Source organism: Capra hircus, chromosome 2 (genome assembly GCF_001704415.2).
Source record: "Capra hircus breed San Clemente chromosome 2, ASM170441v1, whole genome shotgun sequence".
Lineage (NCBI taxonomy): Eukaryota > Metazoa > Chordata > Mammalia > Artiodactyla > Bovidae > Capra > Capra hircus.
In genome coordinates this window covers 130545866-130571628 of record NC_030809.1, presented here as the reverse complement: position 1 = coordinate 130571628, position 25763 = coordinate 130545866, and the positions used below count along the sequence as shown (strand labels likewise).

Below are 25763 nucleotides of genomic sequence, written 5' to 3'. Positions count from 1 at the left end.
AGAGGAAAATTTGAGAAAAATGGATCAAAATACCTAGAGATGCTATTACCTTTAGCCACTAATTCCAGTTGGCCTTATTTTGAATTAAGAAAGTTACGTTTATGTAAGAAAGTCATATTTACTATTTTAAATATTTCTGTACCAGAAGGATTAGTATTATTGACTATAGCAAAGAGTTAAAAAAACTTAAATATTGGTGGAATGTAGATAAACTATTATTAGTTATGAAGTAATATTTTTGAAGAAATTTAATAGGAATATGTTAAAATGCTATAATGTTAAGTATATATAGTATCACAGTATGTTCCTAACTTGTGTTTAATACACAATACACTCTGTTTATACATATGGAGAGAGAGTTTGAAAGACTAGATGATGGTCTGCTGCTGCTGAGTCGCTTCAGTCGTGTCCGACTCTGTGCGACCCCATAGACGGCAGCCCACCAGGCTCCCCCATCCCTGGGATTCTCCAGGCAAGAACGCTGGAGTGGGTTGCCATTTCCTTCCCCAATGCATGAAAGTGAAAAGTGAAAGTGAAGTTGCTCAGTCGTGTCCGACTCAGCGACCCCATGGACTGCAGCCCACCAGGCTCCTCCATCCATGGGATTTTCCAGGCAAGAGTACTGGAGTGGGGTGCCACTGCCTTCTCCGAGATGATGTTCTAATGGTAGTTAAATGTTTAATGGTGGTTATCACTGGGTACTAGAATTGTGGAGGATTTTTCCCATTATGCTTTTCTGTAATTATCAAATATTCTACAGTCAATATATACTGTTTTTATAATAATAAATGATGTTAAAATGCTTTAGGACAATTAAGCACAAAGGACAAGAATTCTGCAAGTCCTGAAGATAACTGTCCAAACAAAGTGGTGCTATGGCAACAACACAAATCCAGGTAACAGAGATGATCGAGTTAGAAATTAAACAGAAACACCTGCCTACCTTGACTTTTTCCTCCAAGGAGTAAATACATTACAAAAAATCACTTTGGTCAACAAACCTCAACATTAAGAAAAATAATTATATTAATATAGCTGAGGCATCTTGACTTAGAAATAACTAATGGCATCTATGTGCTATTAATTAGAAGTTTCATATAATATATACATGCATGGATACATCTATAGCAGCAAAATACATAAGTTCCAAGTATATAAATTCAATAATGTTGATTTCTTAGTATACATCATATAATTATTATAAGGGAAAAGAATCAATGGACTATCTAAGCAACTTTTTATCTTAAGAACAGCATGAAGATTTTAAGGAGTCCAATTCGAAAACTTTCTAGATTAACAGTCAGTGTGTGTGCACGTGTGTGCATGCACGTGCTCAGTCATGTCTGACTCTTTGTGACCCCGTGGACTGTAGCCTACCACACTCCTCTGTCCATGGAACTTCCCAGGCAAGAATACTGGAGTGGGTTGCCATTTCCTCCACTATGAGACCTTCCTCACCCAGGATTGAACCCATATCTCTTATGCCTCCTGCATTGGCAGGCAGATTCTTTACCCCTAGATTAATAATACCGGTAGGGAACTCCCTGGAGGTCCAGTGATTTGGACTCTAGGCTCTCACTGCTGAGGGCCCAAGTTCCACAAGCCACACAATGGAGCCAAAAGAAATAAAAGCTTCCATCCTGTGCATAGTATTAAAAAATACCAGTATTGTCTATTTCATTCCACTTTGTTAAAACCGATTAGCTTTTTAAAAAGAAACACCATACCACCACAGCGTTGAATAATCAAAAACCTCCCCCTGTGATGTCCTCAGAACTCACTCAGGTGAGTTACACAGGTTACAAGCTCCAGGCACCACCACCACCCTTCTCTTCACACAGAAAACTCACCAACCTAGTTCTGATAGTTTCTATACAGCAGCTGAGAGATCTGGTATTTCTCCCCTTTGAACCTGAGAACCTGATCTTTATTTCCTCAATAGTGAGTATTCTCACGTCACCTGAGCAGAGCAGCTTGACCAATGGGAGAAAAGATTCAGCTGTAAACTTCAGTCCTATCATTAACTGGGGCACAGATTTTCAGAATTCATCATAACACAGTGAATCAGGTTTTTCAGTTCCAAGGCTAGCCCAGTGCTCCTTAACCACCCTTTCTTCTAAACCTGGAAACACTACGGTATCTGAGCTCCAGGCTGAACACCCAGTTTCAGCTCAGGATGAAGCTTTGTGTAAGCCATCCCCAGAACTTCTTTAGCTCCAGGGTCCAAGCCCCGTTAAAAAAAAAAATCTCTCCCAGCTATCATCATCTACACGCAAGACTTCCTAATTAATTTGCATAGCTAGCTGGCTGCTTTCTGGCTGACTGGACTGTTTTGTCTGAATGAAGGAGGCCCTGTCCTCTGTGCTTCTCTCTTAACTGCTTCCGGATCTCTCTGTCTTCAACTCTGTTCGCTCTGCGGGCCGCAGCACTCAGGGGCGTGCTGGACAATTTGCCCTCACTTTGAAGGACTCAACGTGAGGGAAACTGTCTTAGAAGAAACTGAGTTGTACATCCAATACAGAATTTCTTCGAGCTTCTTAACAGCTCATATTAACACTTGTGGAAATTATCATTTAGATTTTAAAAAGAAAGTTTATATACTCATGACTGACTTGTTAGCTTTATTTAAGCATTTCAAATACTTTAAGTGAAAATTATTACAGACTCATGATAAGCAAGTCGGAGAAGGCAATGGCACCCCACTCCAGTACTCTTGCCTGGAAAATCCCACGGACGGAGGAGCCTGGTGAGCTGCAGTCCATGGGGTCGCAAAGAGTCGGACACGACTGAGCGATGTCACTTTCACTTTTCACTTTCATGCATTGGAGAAGGAAATGGCAACCCACTCCAGTGTTCTTGCCTGGAGAATCCCAGGGATGGGGGAGCCTGGTGGGCTTCTGTCTATGGGGTCACACAGAGTTGGACACGACTGAAGCGACTTAGCAGTAGCAGCAGCAGCAACAGAAGTTATTGCATTTACCATAATTTAATAGCCTTGAATATGGAAGAAATTCCTTGGGATTAGTGATTAATGGGTGTTCTGAGAACCACATGTTAGAGTACCTAAGGTGTCTACTACAAGACAGATTTCTGGGTTCCATCCCAAGTTAGCGAGTCAGAACCTCTGGAGACAGGGCCCAGGAATTTGTATGTTTGTCAGCCTCCTAGATGATGCTCAGCATTGAGATGTAATGGCCACTGTTCTTAAGGTTGTTCATCCTTCAATACTGTGCTGATAATCTCAGCGGGGCTCAGGCATCTCGGTGGGACCATGCGCTCTCAGCTATCCATGCACAAAGAAAGACCCAGGCTAAAATGATAACAGCTAGTATGCAGTAGGTGCTTACTTTATGGCAGGTATCCTTCTAAGCACTCTACATATGTTAACTCTAATTCTCACACAACTCTATGAAGAAAATACTATTATCTCCATTTTAACTGATAAAGAAACTGAGGCACAAGAGGGTTAAGTAATTTGCCCAAAACCACACAGGTGGGAAGTGGCTAGGACAAGATTCAAGCCCAAGTAAACTGGTAGAAACCCACACTGTAAGCCAGTGCTCTAGCCAATAAAATCCTTTCATAAATTGTTAGCTGTTAAATGGAAGAATGAACAATTATGGGATAAATAATCATTAAACTATTATTATACGGTGCATTATATAGCAAAAAAGGAGAAAAGCATACATACCTACCTGATAGCTGTCAGTGGTCTAACTGTTAAAAAAAAAAAATCATGATTTGATACTCATTTCCCCTCTACTCTCAGGAAAATCTTTTCTCTAGCAGATCCTCAATCTCAATGTAAACCATCTTTGCTGGATAGTAAAAGCCCACCTATGTTCTACTGAGGTCTCTCTTAGCTGGCTATCTTGACATGAGGGGTGGGGTGGGGGTGTCAGCTTATGCCGAAATACCTAATTCCTCAAGCACTTGTTGGCTAGGGCTGCCGTAAGTGCGTGCCACCGACCGGGTGGCTTAAACAACAAACTTACTTTCTCACAGTTCTGGAGATTGGAAGTCCAAGACTCTCAGGGTTGGTTTCTTCCAAAGTCTCTCTCCTTGATTTGCAGACGGCCTTTCCTCTGTAGATGAGCATCCCCAAGTGTTTCTCCCTCTTTTTATAAAGACTCCAGTCAGACTGAATTAGGGCTCACCCATGTGACCTCACTTAAACTTTACTGAGCTAAGATAAAGGCCCTATCTCCAAATACAGTCACGGTATGAGGTACGGGGAAGATAGTGCTTCAACATACGAATTTAGCGGAATAAAATTCAGCCCAAAGAGACCTTGATAATTTCAGCAAATACCATCCCAATCTATTCCTTTGTCTTCTGTTTTCTGGCCAGAGAAGTGGGGCAGGGTTCTTTTTCCTGTTTATGTGGTCTATAACTTTAAATCTGTGAGACAGTCTTTCCCACTAGAAGCCACTCACTTTTACAGCCAAATCATTAATGGTCAATGGACACTGAAATACTCACAAGCCTTATTTTGTGACAACCCATTTCAAGTCACATTTGAGCAGAACAGGTTTAAAGAAGTTATATTCTTCACTACCTCAGACCAAATGTATATCTACATGTTTACATAAGATCGTGTCACAATGTCAGATAGAAAGTCTCTTTAGCTTCTATGGAATTTTCACATCTATTAGAGAAACGTTGAATAAACTGAAGTAGGTCAATTAGAAAGGAAAAAAAAATCTTAAGATTCTTCACGGACTCCCAAATCTCTCTACAAAGACATATCTCAGTTTTAATTTCTGAGCAGATGTTTAAAAATCATGTCTGAATAATATACCCATATTTCAGATGGGATAAACAGTATAATGGGAAAGACACAGGCTTTGAATCAGACAAACCTGGGTTGTAAACCAGGGCTCTGCCATCAATTAGCTGTGTGGCATTAGGTAATTTACCTACCCTCTTTCTTCATCTGCCATATGAAGACAATACTTATCTTGTGGGACATGTTCCCAGAGTCATAAGAAACCACACATGCTTAAACAAGACCAAGCACAGGGCCTTACATATAGTAGAGGGGATCTTCCCAGCCTAGGGATCAAAGACATGTCCCTAAGTCTCCTGCCTTGGCAGGCGGGCTCTCAATCACTAGCGCCTGGGAAGCCCGTAACAAATGATAGCAACGACGATTAAATACAGTTTCACAGAACTCAACCACCACAGTCCTTACTTGAAAAATAAGAGACTGGCAGCTTTGTTATGGGTCACTGAAATCTTTTCTCAAAATGCACTACTCTATTAAATCCAAAAGGCTGGAATCTACTTGTAATTATTCGAATGACCCAGAAAAAAGTTCCTTTATGAAGGCCAGATCTGATTGCTTCGGTTTCCGGGCGTCTGGTTTCTCTGGTTCCTGGATGTTGAAGACGACTCTGGCTTCACGGCAGACTATCCACAGATGGCTCCGGAGGGTCATTATTCTGTCAAGGGGTTATTTTGTCAGGAAATCTATAGAGATTCTAAGGCCAACGGTGTCTGTTCTTGTGCAAGGAGCCTGGCTGTACCAGAATCTGGCCATGCCCTTGTGTTGCTCGCGATGACAGAGGTGTGACAGAATAGAGGAGGGCATCAGCAAAACAGAAACGCTCGCTAATGAATAGGCAAGTAGGTCAGAGCATTTCTGTCGACGGTCATTTCTTCCTGCAGATAATCCACTCCTTTTACAGAGCCCACATTCTTGCCCATGAGACAATTCCACCCCATGCCCACCATTCATGACTTGAATTCACTCTTTCACTCATCCCTGGAGGACTGGCAATTTGAAATGACTGCTATTGCTGTTGGGGAAACAGCTCAACTTCCATGAAACACCTGGATGTTTCACTAGAAGTGTTTTTGGTGACCTCTCATGGGGTGCAGCTGTCCAGGACTCACCCTGGGTGGACACATGCTGAGGCTGGCCAAAACTCTATTTAGCTCACATTGCTCTTGTAGGGGGAACAGAGACCTTGTTCCTTATCCCCTTTCAGCTTAGGGCTGCTTCAGGGAGTAGTTTAAAGAATGGAAGCTGCCCAAGCAGATGGTGTACAGAAGTGAGCCCACACAGAGGGGCTCAGCTGGATCAACTGATGATGGCGAATGTGCAATTTGCTAAGAGCAGTCTCCCCTGACATCCCTAGGAGACGCTCATCTGCCCATTCGGTCACCTAGGCCAGAAGGAAGACCGCATCATAAGCACTAACAGGGATTTATAAACTGTACCTTTCAGCTCATTGGAAATTGAGTGGTCCTTCCAGTGTATAAGCATCATTCAGCTTTCAGATACTTGGTCACCGCACGTTTCTCGCAACCACTGAGTGGTGCAGCACGGGACAGCCTGTGCTTCTTTTGTGCCGCTTTACTCTGATCTCTGCGAGCCCACTGTCAGCACTCCACAGGCTCTGACTAAGCCCAGCACTTCAGGGGCTGCTCTCCCACTCTCGGTCCGTTTACTCCCACGCTCTGGGCAGGTCATTCATTTGCACATGCTGTTCCCTCCAGTTGACAAGCCCTTCCTCCTGCCTGTATGCCTGATGTCTACTTGCCTTCTCAGAATCTACTGAAGGACAAGAAACTTGAACAGATGCTTCATCAAACGGGATATTCAGCTGGCCAATAAATATATGAAAAGATAATATTAATAATTAATAGTTAATAATGTTGATAATTAATTAATAATCAGGAAAATGCAACATAAAAATCACTACAGGGTACCACTGCATGTCTGACCAAATAGCTAAAGGCAAAGATTGAAAATGTCAAGGTTTGCTGAGGATGTGGAGCAATGAGCCTCTTCTGTGAATGAAATTGGTACAACCATGTTGGAAAACTAGAATTTGTTGGCTATAAGCATAACCTATGATCCAGCAATTTCTCTTGTAGTCTTGTCCTCAACAGAAATTCCTGCACATGTATATTAAAAGACATATACAATATTTATGAGCAGCATAATTTCAAAATCACTGCAGATGGTGAGTGAAGCCATGAAATGAAGAGACACTTGCTCCTTGGAAGAAAAGTTATGACCAACCTAGATAGCATATTAAAAAGCAGAGACATTACTTTGCCAACAAAGGTCCATCTAGTCAAAGCTATGGTTTTTCCAGGAGTCATGTATGGATGTGAGAGTTGGACTATAAAGAAAGCTGAGCGCCGAAGAATCGATGCTTTTGAACTGCGGTGTTGGAGAAGACTCTTGAGAGTCCCTTGTACTGCAAGAAGATCCAACCAGTCCATCCTAAAGGAAATCAGTCCTGAATATTCTTTGGAAGGACTGATGCTGAAGCTGAAACTCCAATACTTTGGCCACCCAATGTGAAGAACTGACTTGTTGGAAAAGACCCTGATGCTGGGAAAGATTGAAGGTGGGAGGAGAAGGGGTAACAGAGGATGAGATGGCTGGATGGCATCACTGACTCAATGGACACGAGTTTGAGTAAACCTCGGAGTTGGTGATGGACACGGAAGCCTGGTGTGCTGCACTCCATGGGGCTGCAAAGAGTCAGACACGACTGAGCAACTGAACTGAACTGAACAGTAGAAATAACCCAAGTGACCATGAATAACGAAATGAAATGAAATAAATTGAGGCAGACTTACAGAAGAAAATACTATACAGCAGTGAGAATTACTGAATTCCTGCTTTGGGCAATAACATGGACTCATCTCACAAAGGCATACTGCTGAGTGAAAGAAGACACCTAAAAAAAAAATACACTGAGCAATTTAATTTAGTTGATGTTCAAGAGAAGGCAAAACTAATTTATGGTGTTAGAAGTTGCAGTGGGGGTTACCCTTGGAGAAGGAGGAGGGATTACTTAGTGATGGGGGTAAATGATGGGGCCTTTAGGCACTGGGAATGTTCTGGATTTGAGTGATGGTTATGTGGGTGGACTGAATTTGTGTATGTGCATCAAGCTATACACTCGGGCCTTGCATACTTTTCTGCATGTATTTCTAACTGAATCACAGTTTTTAAAAGGGTGTGTGTGTAGAGAGAGAGAGGAGCGTCCGTGTGACAGTTGGCTCCTCCAGGAGCCATGCCTGACCCTCCATTTTTTGTACCAGGGCCACGGGAGAATGCAGGCATGCCAAATCTCTTTCCCAGCCCTCCAACACTGGTTTGCTTCTCTGTGCTCTGTCTGGCAGGAGACTTAAATGTGTGTGGTTTCTTATGACTCAGAGCATACCTCAGAGTGTTCAATAAATGTTGGCTGATGAATTTCCTCTTAGCTTTGTAAACACAAAATTCACCCTTGCCATATTGTTTATTACACAGGGCTTTACACCCCAGTGCCATTCCACAGGTGCCATTAGTCATATGGGCCCATATTTATTTACATCAAAGCCTACGTATAATCAAGGCTTCCCTGGTAGCTTAGTCAGTAAAGAATCTGCCTGCAACACAGGAGACCAGGGTCTGATCCCTGGGTCAGGAACATCCACTGGAGAAGGAAATGGCAACCCACTCCAGTACTCTTGCCTGGAGAATTCCACAGACAGAGAAGGTCCATGGGGTTGCAAGAGGCTGACACAACTTAGCGACTAAACCACCACCACCACTACAGACATCCTACATTCATTTACAAAAACAAACCAAAGCTGTATCTGGATGATCAGCAACTGAACTACATTTCTGAGCACCAAAGAAGAATCTGATATCATGCTCTGTCATCTGGCAGTGACCTATCTTGATTAATTTCATTGATTAAATGGCCCAAAATGATGTTTAATTTGGCTTCGCTAGAGAAGACATTAACTAAGGGATATGTAAATCCATCTATTTAACCTTCACATTTCTCCCTCCCTTCTTCTCATCCTTCACAGTGTTGACATACAGGTCTGTTTCTAGGCTGATCAGTCTACCTCACCCTAGGGTAGGCTGCTCTTGGACCACATCAGCCCACATTTTTGCTCAAAGCAATAGATCACAAAGATAGCCTCTATCTTCAAATGTTATTCCGGTAGCTTTCAAGTGAGAGCTTGTGCTAAAGTAGTGTTTTCCAAATGAGTAAGATCAAGAATTAATTGAAACATTCATTAAAAATATAGGGTTTTAGACTTCCCCTGGAGATACTGATCCAGGAGATCTGGGTTGAGGACAGGGAATGTCACTCAGCTATTTTTATTCGACAATTTAAGGAAACACCAGGTTCAACCATCAGCGACGTCTCTCACTGGGTATTCAGGAGCAGAACAGGGAAAAGCTATTAGCTACTGCAACTGCCTTGGTTGGCTAAGGGTCAACTATATTGACTTTTTTTTTGTAACAAAAATTAAGTGCTGGAAAAAAAAGTTGATCTACATAATAAGTATTTCACATTAGCATAATATTGCTATTGAAATATAGATTTCAATGTCTTCTCAGAATGCATTTGAAAAGTATGAAAAAATATTCCATTTAGAAATACTTTTAAACTTGATAGTGACTCTTTTTTATCCTCTCCTCCAGAGTTAGAAACATTTTCACTAACTGTAAGCTCTTTTCTATCTGCTACCTTCCAACTACACACTTAAACTTCTATATGCTAAAAGATGTTTTTAGCATACCACCAAGGTGTCAGAAATGAAACCTGAAATCATGTAGAATATTAAAAAGAAAAAACGAAAGTAGATTCAGTGTAGCTATCTTAATTGTGGGAAAAAATAAAATATTTTCAAATTTAATGCCTAATTCAAGACAAAAAAGTATGACTTGTAGGAAGAATCTTTTCCAGCAGAATATTAGCTTGGCAGCTGTTAATCCTATTGTTAATCTTGTTGTTTTTCAGTAGCTAAGTTGTGTCTGACTCTTTGCAACCTCATGGACTAGCACACCAGGTTCCTCTGTCCTCAGTTATCTCCCAGAGTTTGCTCAAATTCATTTCCATTGAGTTAGTGATGCTACCTAACCGTCTCATCTGCTATCAGTCCCTTCTCCTTTTGCTTTCAATCATTCCCAGTATCAGGGTCTTTTCCAGTGAGTTGGCTCTTCGCATCAGGTGGCCAAAGCATTGGAGCTTCAGCTTCAGCATCAGTCCTTCCAATGAATATTCAGGGTTGACTTCCTTTAGGATGGACTGGTTTGATCTCCTTGCAGTCCAAGAGACTCTCAAGATTCTTCTCTAGCACTACAGTTTGAAAGCATCAATTCTTTGGCACCCAGCCTTGTTTATGGTCCAACTCTCACTACTGGAAAGATCATAGCTTTGACTATATGGACCTTTATCGGCAAAATGATGTCTTTGTCCTCTAGGTCTGTCATAGCTTTCCTTTCAAGGAGTAAGGTCTTTTAATTTCATAGCTGTAGTCAACATCCACAGTGATTTTGGAGCACAGGAAAATAAAATCTGCCGCTATTTCCACTTTTCCCCCTTCTACTTGCCATGAAGTGATGGGACTGGCTGCCATGATCTTAGTTTTTTGAATGTTGAGCTTTAAAGTCAGCTTTTTCACTCTGCTCTTTCACCTTCATCAAGAGGCTCTTTAGTTCTTCACTTTCTGCCATTAGAGTGGTATCATCTGCATATCTAAGGCTGCTTTCTCCATGAATATCACTAATCTTATTAATCCTCAAATCCATTTTTAATGTTTCCTTTTGAATGTAACACTTTTAGTCATTTTATCTTTTCTTCTGAACTTTGCAACACTTACTTTTGGCACCAACTCACTTAACACTCGCTTTTTATGGTCTATAGGAGCCATGTTTAGGCCACAGGAGAGCTGGTTCTTAGGCTCTGCTTGGCCTTTAACCAACCAGGTGTAAAACCTTAGCCACATGAGTGAGCTCTCAGGGACTTGTTTTCCTCATTTTTGTAAACATAAAAAAGGAAAAGAGAGAAAGGACAGAGAGATTGGAGGAGGTGATTTCTATGATCTGTTCCAGTTCCAAATTTTCTGATTTTTAATTATCCATTTTCAGATAAAAGAGGTTGGGGAATATTATTCAGCCTTAAAAAGGAATGAAGTTTTCTGGCATATACCTCAATATGCATGAACCTTGGAAATATTATCCTAATTAAAGAAGCCAGGCTTAGGAAAACAAGTATTGTATGATTCCACTTATATGAGGGACCCGGAATAGTTAAATTCATAGAGACAGAAAGTAGAATGGTGGTTACCAGGGCTGGGAGAAGCTGGCAATGGGGACTTATTGTTTAATGGGTCCAGAGTTTCAATTTGGGATGATGGTAAAGTTCTGGAGATGGATAGTGATGATGGTTGTATAACAGTGGAAATGTACTTAATGTAAGAGAAATGCACCCTTGAAATTGGTTAAAATGGTAATTTTATGTTATATGTATTTAACTATGATTTTTAAAGAGTAAAACACAAAATTACAAGTTCAAAAAAACATATTTCTAAAGCTTTTGATGTTTATCATCAACCTAATAAGGAAGGGCATAATAAATATTGTTGGTTGAATGAAAAAAAAAAAAGGTTGGGGGGGACAAGTCATGAAAATTAAGTTGAAAAAGAGCACTAGGTTCTTTGCCTTGTATTTGACTTTACACGGCAATCACACTGGTTGTATTATTTTGGCCATGTTGTGTGGCATACAGAATCTTAACTCCCCAACCAGAGATTGAACTCACACCCCCTGCATTCGGAGCAGGGAGTCTTAACCACTGGACTGCCAGTAAAGTGCCCACACTGGTTTTCATACTTAATTGTGTTTCTGGGTTACAGTGGTTTGGGTTAGTGAACCTTATGAAGAAGGCCTAAGCCCCTGACCCCAGTTCTAATTGTTCTCTCTCTAATAGGTTTTAAGTTCCTTGAGAGCAGGACACACAATTTTTTCATCTCCTCATGATACACAGTGAGAATTCTGTAATTTAACTGACTGATATCATTCCATTTGAGATAAACATGTTTAAAAGGATTTTATTGCACTAAGATTAATCTGTAAGGGTTTAATCATTATGTAAGTTTTAGGATTATAACTGTGAGGAAACATGATTCAAAGGAGTTCTTAACACAATATTTTAGAAGATGGTTATTATTATTTATTTCTGCAGTGATAAATTACATGACCTAAAATAAGAAAGCAAAGATCACAGATCACATTATGTGTCATTTTGGCAGACTGGATTTCTGGCAGCCTATATCTTATCATTCTACTTCCATTTTGTAGAGGTGAATGTTTATTTTTAACAGATATTTAAGGAACACAAAGAAATAGCACCTTTTACTTGAAAAGGTCAAAATACTAAAAGGATATAAAAGGTTCATTAAAGCCACTCCAGTACATTAATATACTAAATGCATTTGCATTCTTGTTAATCCTGAAACCACAGGTAATTGTCTAAGCTGGTTAATATTTATCTTCTTGATCTCATTTATCCATTTCTATTTCCCTCTTTTTTTGCTATTCATGGAAGCTTATAGTCAGCCACATTTTAAAAACAGATCTTTCATGATTCCCAGATCAAACTGAGATGATATGGGATTACATGTCATTCTGAGAAACTCCAAGGAGTTAACTAGAGGGGTTTTCTAGAACTTGGGAGATAAGATCCTGTTTTTGAAACTACTGATAATTTAAAAAGTTTAAGTACATTAGGATTACCTTAACCATATTAAATAACATTTTCCTTTAGTCATTTGAATTTAATCCTTTGCTATTTACTATAGCTCTCATTATTATCAAGGGAAACCTACCATCATCACTCTATAAAGAAAAGGACAAATTTAAGTACCTATTGATAAAGTTGGCAAATACATTAATTTAAACTTGGATAATTAAGATTTTAAATACTGAGTTGATTAAAATAAAAACAAGAAAGGAAGGAACCCTTTTCCACCTTTCAAAAAGAAAAAAAAAAGAGGAATAGAGACAGAAAGAAACGAATACTTTCCATGTGGTAATTCACCTGAATGAATTCTTTTATAGATAATTAATATTTTACTTTGTCAATTCATTTTTATATATAATTAACCACATTTTATGCCCAAGTTTTATTTATATATATATATATATATTTTTTTTTTTTAGATGGTGTTAGGTCATTTTAATAAAAGTTATAAATAAGTTACTAAAATTTGCATGCTGGTCTTCCCTGATTAGGAACACAAAAGAAGTAACAAATAAGGCTGTTATATGAAAGAGAATCCCTTTGCGACCCCATGGACTGCAGCTCACCAGACTCCTCTGTCCATGAGATTTTCCAGGCAATGATACTGGAGTGGGTTGCCATTTCCTTCTCCAGGGCATCTTCCCAACCCAGGGATCGAACCCAGGTCTCCTGCACTGCAGGCAGATTCTTTACTGACTGAGCTACAAGGGAAGCCCACATGAAAGAGAAATGATCAGGTACAATGTTTTGCTGTAGATTACTTTCACAGTAACCTGCACTAAATATCCATTAATAAAGTGCTGTTATAACATTAAAGAACTTGAATTAAGATTGCCTACCACAAAGGAGCACCAGACCACCTGACCTGCCGCCTGAGAAATCTGTATGCAGGTCAGGAAGCCACAGTTAGAACTGGACATGGAACAACAGACTGGTTCCAAATTGGGGAAGGAGTACATCAAGGCTGTATATTGTCACCCTGCTTATTTAACTTCTATGCAGAGTACATCATGAGAAATGCTGGACTGGAAGAAACACAAGCTGGAATCAAGATAGCCAGGAGAAATATCAATAACCTCAGATATGCAGATGACACCACCCTTATGGCAGAAAGTGAAGAGGAACTAAAAAGCCTCTTGATGAAAGTGAAAGTGGAGAGTGAAAAAGTTGGCTTAAAGCTCAACATTCAGAAAACTAAGATCATGGCATCCGGTCCCATCACTTCATGGGAAATAGATGGGGAAACAGTGGAAACAGTGGCAGACTTTATTTTGGGGGGCTCCAAAATCACTGCAGATGGTGACTGCAGCCATGAAATTAAAAGACGCTTACTCCTTGGAAGGAAAGTTATGACCAACCTAGATAGCATATTCAAAAGCAGAGACATTACTTTGCCAACAAAGGTCCATCTAGTCAAGGCTATGGTTTTTCCAGTGGTCATGTATGGATGTGAGAGTTGGACTGTGAAGAAAGCTGTATACCAAAGAATTGATGCTTTTGAAGTGTGGTGTTGGAGAAGACTCTTGAGAGTCACTTGGACTGCAAAGAGATCCAACCAGTCTATTCTAAAGGAGATCGGTCCTGGTGTTCTTTGGAAGGGATGATGCTACAGCTGAAACTCCAGTACTTTGGCCACCTCATGCGAAGAGCTGACTCATTGGAAAAGACTCTGATGCTGGGAGAGATTGGGGGCAGGAGGAGAAGGGGACGACAGAGGATGAAATGGTTGGATGGTATCACCAACTTGATGGACGTGAGTCTGAGTGAACTCCGGGAGCTGGTGATGGACAGGGAGGCCTGACATGCTGCGATTCATGGGGTGGCAAAGAGTAGGACACAACTGAGCCACTGAACTGAACTGAACCACAGGAAAGAGACTGAATATGTAAAAAGCTTTGCTAAATTCAATCACCCTGGAAGGCTTGACTAAAAACAATATAAAAGTTTCAGATTTCCTCAATGTGTGACATTATCACATTAGCAAAACCACAGCTTCCATTTATGAACATGTTATCTTCAGGAATGCTAATAGATTATATCAGCAGCAGTTATTGCCCATCTGTGATTTCCAATCTTGCCTTTTGTGTTTGTTTTGGTTTGCCCTTTTAAATTTTTTATCATTTTGACCTATTTTAAGTATCTTCTTTCCCTTAGAAATTCTGACTCAGGAAATCCCAGGTAGCAAAGTGGAAGTCTTTTAAAAACCAGTGCTATCCTCCCTTCCTCTCACGTGCCCTCTCAGTTCAGTTCAGTTCAGTTGCTCAGTCGAGTCCGACTCTTTGTGACCCCATTAATCACAGCACGCCAGGCCTCCCTGTCCATCACCAGCTCCCGGAGTTCACTCAAACTCACGTCCATCGAGTCAGTGATGCCATCCAGCCATCTCGGTAATTTTAAAAATTAGACAAGTTTGGGGACTACTACTCACCAATCATGAGAGATGAGAAACAAAGTACCCTCAGCTCCTCCTTCATCTCTAAGCTCCAAATCAAACAAAAACATCAATCTAGAGAGTTTTATTTGCTTTATTAGTTTAAGCAATTAATTAATGCTTAAGCAATTAATGCTTAAGCAATTTAAGATTCAAAATATTTTAACAAGGACATTTATTGAGGACCCATATCTAGAAAAATTTCATGTATATATCATCCTCACAATATATGAAGACACATGGTTTTATTAATCACTTTATATAACACCATTATCTCAGGCAATTTGTCTACAAAATGACATGGATTAAGATATACTCTAATTGGTATCAGAGAGAAATAAAGGCAGAAATAAACATATAATGAATACTATATAGCTTTTGTTTGCTGCTGCTGCTAAGTCGCTTCAGTCGTGTCCGACTCTGTGCGACCCCATAGATGCCCTAACAGGCCTTATATTTCAAATTAGACGTGATCTTTTTTCTTTTTAATTTTCAGAACTACCACTAGTATAGCTGTAATTTAAATCTATAATAAGACATTTCACATTAAATAGTATGAGTCCAAGCTGCAATTTCCAATCAAGTGGTGATTTAGTCCAAAAGCTTGAAAAGAAATGGTAGCTTATTCTATGAAGAAATAAATTGTAACTTCATGCATTTTACGTAATCTTTTTCATGACTATGACTAAGAACTAACTTCAAGAGTAGTTTAAAAATCCACAAGAGCTTAAAAGTAGATTCTAAGAATGCAAACAAATATCTGCCTCGAAAAAACGAACTCTTCTATCACCTTTCTCCCCCTAATATTCCCTATTTTAAAAGGTAAAAAATTAGGTCACTTAGCTAAGTCATCCCTCAATAGTGGTTCGGTAGATTATTTTCATCATTAGACTATTATCAGGCTGAGTAGGGCTGATCCTTATCAACTTCTTTGATCTTTAAAGCTAGGAGTCACAGAAAAAAAGTAATAAGAAGGTTTTATTCAACATGTGGGATGCACTCAGGAGGTCTATCCACACAGCCTTAACCCACTGTTCTGTGGAAGTGAACGCATTCACACAGCAGGCAAACTTCTGCTTATTCAACGCTTTAAAAGTAGCTTTAAAACGGAAAATCCCCCCAGTACTCTAATCGTTTGTATGTATTCTTCTTGAATGTAATAAATAATCTAGGGAATTTTTTTTTCACGCTCCTTGTGTCTTAACAATATACTTAATTCGGCCAAACCCATGTAAACTATTTTCCCCTTTGGTCACACCAAATAATTATGCACATCATTATGCATCTTTCAAAATGCAGGGGATTAAAAGCAAGAAGGCAAAGACTTCTACATACAGTCCCTTCATGTTTATTTTACACTCATCTTAGGTCACTAGCGTCAGCCAACAGCGATGGACACTTGGAAGCATCTCTCAAAGCAAAACGAAGGGGCGCTTGACAGCTACGCCATCTACCTGTTGAACCCGGGGCACTGCGCTCGGCTATAGTCAGATCAGCTTCTACGACTTAAAAATGCTAATGATCGAATTAAAAAAAAAAAAAAGTTGTCTGCCAGTCTTTCTTCCTTCCGTCTATTTCTTTCGGGTAGTTTCTGCGGAACCGAGGGAGCCAGAGGACTCGCGAGCTCCTCCGCCCGGCTGGTAGCAGCAGCGAGCGGGCCGGGCCGGGCCGGGTGGCGGGCTCGCTGCAGTGGACAGAGGTCATCACAGGCCGGGCGGAGAGGCAAGGCGCCCTCCCCACCCAGATTTACTCACCCACCGTGCGGAGAGGCGATGGGTGCGTGCTGTTCGCCCCGCGGGGGGACCCAGACCCGAGCAGGAAGGGAGGTTGTGGCGCCGGGGCGAGGGGCGCGTAAAGAGGAAAACGTATTACCTAAGCCGGGATGCGGAGCCAGAAGGAGGCTGCAGCCTTTCCCTCCAGAAACGGAAGAGGCGGGGGAGGAGGAGGCGGAAAACGCGGAGGAGGAGGTGGCCCGGCGCGCGAGGCTAGCGAGGGGCGCCGGGCGTAGGGCCGCCGGCGCGACTCCAGGGCGAGGGCCGGGGAGCGCGGCGGGGGTCGTCCGAAAGCGGGGCGCAGCCGGGCGGCGCGCGGCCTCGCTCGGCCCGGGATCGCAGACCGCAGCATCCGTCAAGCCGCCGCCCCCCCGCGTCCCCCGGGACCGCGGCGTGGAAAGCCGCGGTGACGCCTCGAGGCTCCCGGGGCGAAGCGGGCATCCCACGCCTGCCTGGCCGAGTCTGCGACGTCACAAGTGGAGCGTGATGATTCGGAGGGGAGTGCCAGGAAGAGAAGGGCTCCGGGGTCACCTAATCCAGTTATTGTTTTGTTCTTGCAGTCGCCCACAAATTCGGTTTTAGTATCTTCCTCCTCCATTCTTCCGTCCTCTTTTTTTTTTTTTTTTTGAGGATTATGGGTTTGACGAACGGGTTGGCAGCTGTGAAGATGGACTTCCTGCGGGTGACAATGGGGTCCCATTGCTCTACTAGAAATGTCAAGCGTGCGGGTTGCTCGGCAAACCCTCGCAGCCTCTCCTGGGCGCTTGACTTACACGGTGTGGGCCTAAGGCCACCTTGACCGGCAGCACACCGTGGGTAGGAAACTCTTCTCTCTTTAACACTTTAAACTGTGGGATTCAGCAGACCTTAAGGATGGTTTTGAATAGTGGGTGGAGATAGGAATGAGTGGGGACAGGGAGAAGGGTAGACATTTTTAAAGGGCTACAGAGTTTTGAATAGAAGGGGGCTGGCCGGCAGCGCAGCAGGCTGGATGTGGTGAGTGAGCACCCTGGGCCTTCTAAAGCCCTTCACACATCCTGTCACTTCATGGCATACCTAAGAAATGATTAGGTCTGCAGGACCCCAAACGGCAAACAGGAGGCTGCTCATGTAGGAGGGACTGGGCCCTCCTTCCACCTTGGAGGGCAGAGGAGACCACTATTCCCTGGCATGAAATCACAGTGCTCTGTTTTAGTCTTCTAGCTACCAGATTTTCTGATCCCCATTTCCCCAAACCTCCTGAGTTGTCAAGACCTGGTCCTCAGAGCAGTGGGGAACCACCAAGACAGGGGCCTGGAGTAATGCTCCACTTGTCATAGTCCAGGAAATGATGCTTAAAAGGTTAGTCTCCCAGAGAGAACACATCTTTTTGCTCCCAGCCTGCTTCTGTGATGTCTGACTAAGACAACTTCTCCTTAACCCCCCCTTCCTACCCCCACTCCATTACTGGGCTCTCACTCACTAGCAAGTCCAGCTGATTCATTCTTTCTTCTCTCTCCAGATTCATTTTTTAGGTCCATCACCTTAGGGCTCGCTAGGTCCATTTCCTTTGTTATCATTTATTTATCATTATCCCATTTCTATCTATGATGGGAAAAGGTCAAGAAATAGTTTGAACATGATATTTGGAAGTAAAGAAGCAAATACCAGAATAGTGAGAGCAAAGAATTTGCCCTGAGGGAGGAGGAACTGGGGGAGGGAAGGGTGGAGCAGGATGTTTTTGTGACAAAGCTGTGTTCATCTACAACTGAATCGATTCCACTTTCCACTTTGCTACCACAGAGCTCACCCTACATTGCACGTCTCAGTGGGTTGCTTGCTTAAAAGCCTTCACTGGCTCCCACTTCCCTGGTCGCATGGGGAGCAAGCTTCTAGGCAAAGCTTCTCTCCGCCTCCAGTCTGTCAACCCTGCCCCCCTCACACTTGACACCCCGTTTTACCACACCGCATCTAGTTTCCTAGATGCATCTAGTTTCCTAAATGCATCTAGTTTCCTAAATGCATCTAGTTTCCTAAATTTGTTTCATCCCTTTGTGCCTTTATACTTGTTATTTATTTTGCCTGGAGTATTCTCTGCTGCTATGATAATAGCTAATGGCACAAGCTAAGTGCTTTTGTCTTTTATAGCTACTCATTCCTATATCAATCCTATGGTAGGATTACTGTTAATCTCAATTTAATAAACAACAAAACTGTGATTTAGGGAGGTTAACCAATTTACTCAACTATGTAGCATGCATGTGTGGTAAGTCGCCTCAGTCATGTCCAGCTCTTTGGGACCCTATGGACTGTCTGTCCATGGGATTCTCCAGGGAAGAATACCGGAGTGGGTTGCCATGCCCTCTTCCAGGGGATCTTCTCAACCCAGGGACTGAACCCAAGTCTCATGTCTCCTGCCTTGGCATGCAGGTTCTTTACCAATAGCCCTACTTGGGAAGCCCAGAGTGGTGAGACCACATTTGAACTCAGCAGTATGACTCCGGGACTCACATTATTTTACCTGTTCATACTTTTAAAAACTTCTCAGACACTAAATTTGAGCAGGATTTAAAGTTTTTAAAAAACCTTAAAAGTGAAAAGAAAAAATCTTAAAAGTGCAAAGAGAAAATATAAGTGAATCGCTTTTCATCTATCTCAAAGTAAGTGTGGAACAAAGGATAAAATTACAAAGGAAAGTGACAGATCTGACTGTGGAATTTTTAACTTCTTTCATCAAAGAAACCCATACGGTAAAAGTAAAAATTACTCCAAAATATACAATATAGGGACTTCCCGCTTTTGAACTGTGGTGTTAGAGAAGACTCTTGAGAGTCCCTTGGACTGCAAGGAGATCGAACCAGTCCATTCTGAAGGAGATCAACCCTGGAATTTCTTTGGAAGGAATGATGCTAAAGCTGAAACTCCAGTACTTTGGCCACCTCATGCGAAGAGTTGACTCATTGGAAAAGACTCTGATGCTGGGAGGGGTTGGGCAGGAGGAGAAGGGGATGACAGAGGATGAGACGGCTGGATGGCATCACGGACTCGATGGACGCGAGTCTGAGTGAACTCCGGGAGTTGGTGATGGACAGGGAGGCCTGGCGTGCTGCAATTCATGGGGTTGCAAAGAGTCGGACACGACTGAGCAACTGGACTGAACTGGTTGGTGGTCCAGTGGTAGAGACTTCACCTTCCAGTGCAGAGGCTGTGGGTTCCATCCCTGGTTGAGGAGTAAGATCCCACATACCTTCTGGCCAAAACACCAAGCCATAAAACAGAAGCAGCAAGCAACACTTCCCGTAGTCCAGTGGTTAATACTCCACACTGCCACTGCAGCAGGCTTAGGTTCAATTCCTGGTCAGACACTTCACATGCCACATGGTGTGGGCCCCCCCCTGCCCCCGCAAAAAAAAAAAAACCCAGGAGCAATATTGCAACAAATTCAATAAAAACTTTAAAAATGGTCTACATTAAAAAAATCTTTTAAAAATGTGCATTATATATGAAAGATGAAAGAGTAACATCCTCATTTAATAAGATCTTTAAAATATAAGTATCTTGTTTTTTAAGATGGGCAAAATATAAATTAGTTAAATCATGAAAGTCAAATGCAAATGGGCAAAGTATTTTTAAGAGAAGTGAAAATGTAAAATTATAATGCACCTTTAAGGGAGTAAGGGAATAAAGCTAATGATTCGGGCCACCGATCCTTGAGACAGGATGTGTGGCAAACGAACAAGCTCACTGCTGAGAAAAGCATAACTTTCCTCAGTGTTTCTGGAGGGCAGTTTGGCAGAATGCAGTAAAAGCCTCAAAAATGTTCACACCCTTTGACTCAAAAATTACATTTCTGGGAATTCATAATGCAGGGATTGACAAATATTTTCTATAAAAATCCAGACAGTAAATACTTTGGGCTTTGCAGGCCACATACGTCTCTCCTGCTTTTCTTTTTTTGTCTGTGTACTTTTTTTTTTTTCAACTCTGCAAAAATATGAGAACCATTAGCTTGAATGTTGTAGAAAAACTGGTTGTGGCCTGAAATTGGCCCGAGGTCAGTAATGCGTGCAAAGAGTTGACTGCAAGAAAGTTCATCATGGTGAATTTGGTAATAGTCAAAAAGAAAGCAACTAAATGTCTGAGGATATTCATTCCAACCAAGTGTGAAACAAGTGTTTAAAAAGTTTTTAAATATTTAAAAATTTTTCAGAATGATATTTGTGGCATGATATAGTATTCACGGTTTGTTAAATGGAAAAATACAGTTTACCAAAAAATATCTGTTATCCCAAATACAACATAATTATGTGTATGGTGGTGGTGCTTTACTTGATAAATCGTGTCCAACTCTTGCAACCGCATAGACTGTAGCCCACTAGGTTCCTCTGTCCATGGGATTTTCCAGGCAAGAATACAGGAGTTGGTTGCCATTTCCTTCTCCAGAGGATCTTCCTGACCCGCAGATGGAACCTGGGTCTCCTGCACTGCAGGCAGATTCTTTTCTGACTGAGCTACCAGGGAAGCCCAATTATGTGTATGTGTGCATAGAAAAAGAACTGGAAAAATACAAGCTGTCTATATTATAAGATGCTGATAGTGGTCTTGGGGTGGGGGTGAGATCGTAGGTATCTGGGGCTTTTTGTTGTATGTATATGCTTCCAATAGTGAATATGTAATTGTTTTTGAAATAAGTAAAAATAGAAACTTTGAGCAGCAACAAGGCCTTTAGTTGACAGTTTGAGAAAATTTCCCCCAAATTCACTTTCCCTCTCTCTGTGTACTCCCTGAATACACAGTGATCTTTTGAGTACCATTATTTATTTCACTGGAGATTGGTCAGTACCTTTATTTAGCTATGCTGGTTATTTCCTACTTGCTGTCTGCCAGATCCGGTTTCCTTGCTTCTCTGCCGGACTCTGTCCTCAAAAGGCAGAACTTTCAGAGACTATTTTCTTTGGGCTCTCTTGCCAGCTGGCTTCCTCTGAGGATTGGCCAGTGGGTGTGTTGCAGGAAGGAGGACCCCTTCCAGGGCCCCAAACTGGGCTCTTGTCTAACACTCAGAAATGAATTATCCGAGGAGACACATGTGCTGGCAAAGCAAGAGATTTTACTGGGAAAGGGCCCCCGGGTGGAAAGAGGTAGGGTAAGGGAACCCAGGAGAACTGCTCTGCCACGTGGCTCGCAACGTCGGGTTTTATGGTGATGGGATTAGTTTCCGGGTGGTCTTTGGTCAATCATTCTAATTCAGAGTCTTTCCTGGTGGCGCACGCATCGCTCAGCCAAGACGGATGCTAGCGAGAGGGATTCCGGGAAGTGGATGGACACGCGGTGTCTCCTTTAGACCTTTCCCGAACTCTTCCGGTTGGTGGTGGCTTATTAGTTCCGTATTCCTTATCAGGATCTCCTGTCATAAAACAACTCATGCAAATGGTTACTATGGTAGCTGGCCAGGGTGGGCGGTTTCAATCAGTGTGCTTCCCCCAACAGGTGAACCAACAGTAGATTGAAAGTGAAAGTTGCTCAGTCCTGTCCAACTCTTTGAGACCCTATGGACTATATAGTGCATGGAATTCTCCAGGCCAGAATGCTGGAGTGCGTATCCTTTCCCTTCTCCAGGGGATCTTCCCAACCCAGGGGTCAAACCGGGGTCTCCCTCATTGCAGGCGGATTCTTTACCAACTGAGCTATCAGGGAAGTCCAGCAGTAAATTGGAGAGTAGCAAAAGGAAAAAGGAGGAAGGTTGGGGGATTTTTTCCCCTACCTTTTTTTGTTGTTGCTGATGATGTTTTGGGCCTCTAAGGTTCCTGCAAGGCAGCCCCTGCTGCTGCTTCTGCTGCTAAGTCGCTTCAGTTGTGTCCAACTCTGTGCGACCCCATCGACGACAGCCCACCAGGCTCCCCTGGGATTCTCCAGGCAAGAACACTGGAGTGGGTTGCCATTTCCTTCTCCAATGCGTGGAAGTGAAAAGTGAAAAGTGAAAATGAATTTGCTCAGTCGTGTCCGACTCTTAGTGACCGCATGGACTGCAGCCTACCAGGCTCCTCCGTCCCTGGGATTTTCCAGGCAAGAGTAGTGGAGTGGGTTGCCATTGCCTTCTCTGAAACCTAACCCTAAGTTTCTGTAAATAGTCAGCTCAATAAAATCTCTTCTGTTGAAACATCTAAGTGGTAGTTGGCAGACTGATGGATTAAAGAACATTAGTGAACACCGTAAAACACAAATCTTTTATTTTGTATGCATTGTATTTTATATCTGAGCGTTCAGGTATTGGCAAGGTAATTGTAGAATGATTTACAAGTTTCCTGAAGCAGGAATTTGAATGACTGTGAGGCCAGTGTTTGGGAATGTAACCCTCTGACTACTGTTCTCCACTTCTCCATACATTTTTTGACAAGAAACAGTTGCATTTTATTGAAGACATCATTCACTACAGTATGGTGGTATTAAAATTTGATGTTTTCAGTGGAATCTGTAAGGAAATATTCTTAAATATCAGGTATACCATATAAATGAGACGAAAGTCATATATAGATTTGGGAGAAGCTTCTTTCTCATCTTTGAGCCAGACCTTAGGACATCCCTGCAGAATCCCAGGGCTCCTTGGAACACAGTTTAAAGATACAGATTTGGAGAGTGCAAGAGTCTGGAAGATATATCCTTCATAAATATCAGGTGTCTAGTATATTTCTCTAGGTTAGATTCCTAGAATCACATGGTCAATCATATGATTTTGCCCATTGCCCTTCAAAACCCTCCTCACTGTGAATGATCTTGCTTTTCTCATTACTGCATCTATTATGAAATACAACCCCCCCCGCCACATTTCCTAGTTTCTCATCATAGTTTTAATTGCATTTTTATTGTTAGTGAATTTATTTCCCTTGTCTATTTGCCATTTGTAGTTCCTTTTATCCTCTTCCTTCCCACCTGTTTTTAGCTGCATTTTCATGTTTGACCATTTTTTATTTACTCGATACATATTTTTCTTTAGTTATTGTTTATAAGGAGGATAATTGCTTTGCAATGTGCTGGTTTCTATTGTACAACAATGTCAGTGAGTCATAAGTGAAAGTGTTAGTTGCTCTTTTGCGATTCCATGGACTCTAGCTTGCCAGGCATCTACGTCCATGGATTTCTCCAGGCAAGAATGCTGGAGTGGGTTGCCATTCCCTTCTCCAGGGGATCTTCCCGACCCAGGGATCGAACCTGGGTCTCCTGCTTTGCAGGCAGATTCTTTACTATCTGAGCCAGCAGGGAAGCCCACATATATGTATACCCCCTTGTTTTTGAGACCCCCTCTCCCCTCCCATCCACTCCAACACAAGACGACCCTGTGTTATATAGCAGCTTCCACATATAATTCCTTGTATCTAGGTATTATGCTAATGAATATAAATGATAAACAATACAATTATGCCTCTGCCCTAATGGAGCTCACAAACTAGTAATATTGTAGTCTTACTATTTATCCTGTTTAATTCAATTAACAATATAGTGTATATGGCAACTTTTTGTCACATTTGTTGTGAGTAATTTGTTATGAATTTTTATTATTACAAATTAAAATTTTTTTGTCTAGTCAGATCTACAGGTCTTTGTATTTATGCCTAGAAAATCCTTTTTATAACCAAAGATCAGATCAATATTCACTTTTATTTCTCCTATTTTTCACTATTTGATATTTTAGATTTAAGTCTTTAATAATCTGTAAGTTTTTAAAGACTTTATTGAATTTGTTTCAATATTGGTCCTGTTTTGTCTTGTTTTTTTGACCAGGAGGCATGTGGCTCTTAGCTCCCTGACTAGGGATCAAACCTGCACACCCTGCGTTGGAAGGCAAATGCCTTCCACTGGACTGCCAGGGAAGTCCCTAGAGGTTATTTTGGGAAGCTCTAAATTGACTTCCCCTGGCTCAAAAATCTAGCCAATTTTCCTGACATCATTATTGAACAGACAATAATCTCTGATGACAAATAGATCATGTATTAAATTCTTTTATGCACTAGGCTATATTTCTGGATCCTCTATTTGTTTTTGTTCATCTTCATCCACCTCTGAATTGCTGTGCCAAAGTCATAGCTTTTTATTTATTGTATTTATTTATTTGGCTGCATTACGTCTTAGTTGCAGCACTCAGACTAAGTAATTGCAGTATGTGGGTTTAGCTGTTCCTCGTCATGTGGGATCTTAGTTCCCAGACCAGAAACTGAACCCATGACCCTTGCATTGCAAGGCAAATTCTTAACCATTGGACCACCAGCGAAGTCCCTGGCATAGCTTTTAAACAGCAAACTGGGTAACTCTTAATCAAAATTCCTTCCAAATATTCAAAATATGTGTGTTTTCAAATGAAATTTATTACCTATTTTTCTGGTTATAAAAATAATGCATGATGAAGACAAGTTGTGGAAACTTTGAGAAAATGTGGAAAATGTAAAGAATGAAACAAAACTCGCCCCAAATTCTGTGACTGTTAACATTTTGGAGCATAACTTTCCATCTTTTCTGTGTGTGTATATATATATATATTATTTCCACAAATATTACCAAACATACTGTTTTGAAACTGCTCTTTAATCATCATTTATGAGCATTTCACCATATCATTAACTATTCCTTTGAAATATGATTTTTTAATGACATATTAGCCAAGGCCTCTAGCATAAGGGTCAATATAGTAGTGTCAGGGAGTGCTCACAGACTCCCGGACTCAGTCATATCCTTCACTCAGTCTTATCAAGCTAGCATTGAGGTCACCAGCTGTTGTCACATGGAACAGTGTTGGATGCCTGCCACTGCCACACTTCAGAGCTTGAAATCAGCTGTTGCAAACTTGAAATCGGTGTTGACTGTAATCCGCTGGATTGTAATGGGTTTTGGAGCATTTGCCATCTATATCTTATGTTAGGCATCTGTAAAAATGACTCAGCCATAGGATGTTAGGTAGCTAACAAATAGGCAAAAATGTAGGTTATTCAAACAAGAACTAAACTTGAATTGATTTAGTTATGAGATTTCTAGCAC

At 41.6% G+C, this 25763-nt stretch overlaps 1 protein-coding gene across 1 annotated transcript in view; it reads right to left on the bottom strand.

Moving 5' to 3' along the window:
• INPP1 (inositol polyphosphate-1-phosphatase) overlaps positions 1–17131 on the bottom strand; it is a 29901-nt gene extending 12770 nt beyond the window's left edge. Inside the window, 1 exon segment of the mRNA XM_018065617.1 lies at positions 16743–17131. The gene's annotated coding sequence lies outside the window, so the exon portion shown is untranslated.